The sequence below is a fragment of the Propithecus coquereli genome, unplaced genomic scaffold, assembly GCF_000956105.1.
Source record: "Propithecus coquereli isolate 6110/MARCELLA unplaced genomic scaffold, Pcoq_1.0 Scaffold67, whole genome shotgun sequence".
Classification (NCBI taxonomy): domain Eukaryota; kingdom Metazoa; phylum Chordata; class Mammalia; order Primates; family Indriidae; genus Propithecus; species Propithecus coquereli.
In genome coordinates, this window is record NW_012152729.1 from 6787642 (window position 1) to 6788561 (window position 920).

Here is a 920-nt window from a genome sequence, read left to right on the forward strand (position 1 = left end):
AATAAAATAAAAAATAGGACAGAAAAAAAAAAAGTAACCAGAACCAAACGGTTTACTCCCCCTTCACTGCCACATCACAATTCCAAACACCAGGTGGAGATGCATGGATTTCTGCAACTCACCACCCACCCGACGGGCCTTTCTCCTTCATTCTTGCCCCATCCTTCCCCTGCATCTCTTTTCAACATAGCTAACTGGATGATTCTTTTAACATTTAGTAAAATCACATTGTCCCTTTGTTCAAAATCTTACATCTTCCTATTTCACTTACAATAACAGCCAGTCTTTAGGGGGCACTACCCGGCCCTATCTGAGCTGGCCCCCTGTTACAATTGGAATCTCACCTTCTAGCCTTCATCTCCCACCCACTTGGCTCCAGCCACTAGCATCTTGGTTGCCTCTCAGGAACCTTGCGTGATTATTTCTGTCCACTAGATATCCTCATTGATTTTTAACCACTTCACTTCATTCAAGGATTGCCGCAACTCAAACATCACCGTCTTCATGAGCTGACACTAAAAATGCCTATTAAAAATGACACCCAACCTCCACCCTCACCTCCCTTATGGCCAAAGCCTTCATTATGCCTCTATTTTTCCCTATTGTACTTAACATATCCTAACATACTTCATTATTTGCTTATTTTTGTATTTATTTTGATACTAGCTGCTTTCCTTTGTTAGAATGCAAGCATCCCAAGGGCAGGAATTTATTTTGTTTAATGACATATTCCAAGCACTAAGAACACTGCCTGTTATAAGGTAGTCACTCAAATGTTTGCTCAATACATGAAATAGCACTTTCTCCATCCCTACCCACTTAACTATCCAGAAACATGTTTATTCCTTAACAGAGCTAACCTTAATATTTTGAGCACATCAATCTGATTAAATTAGACTAATGAGGATGCCACCATAATT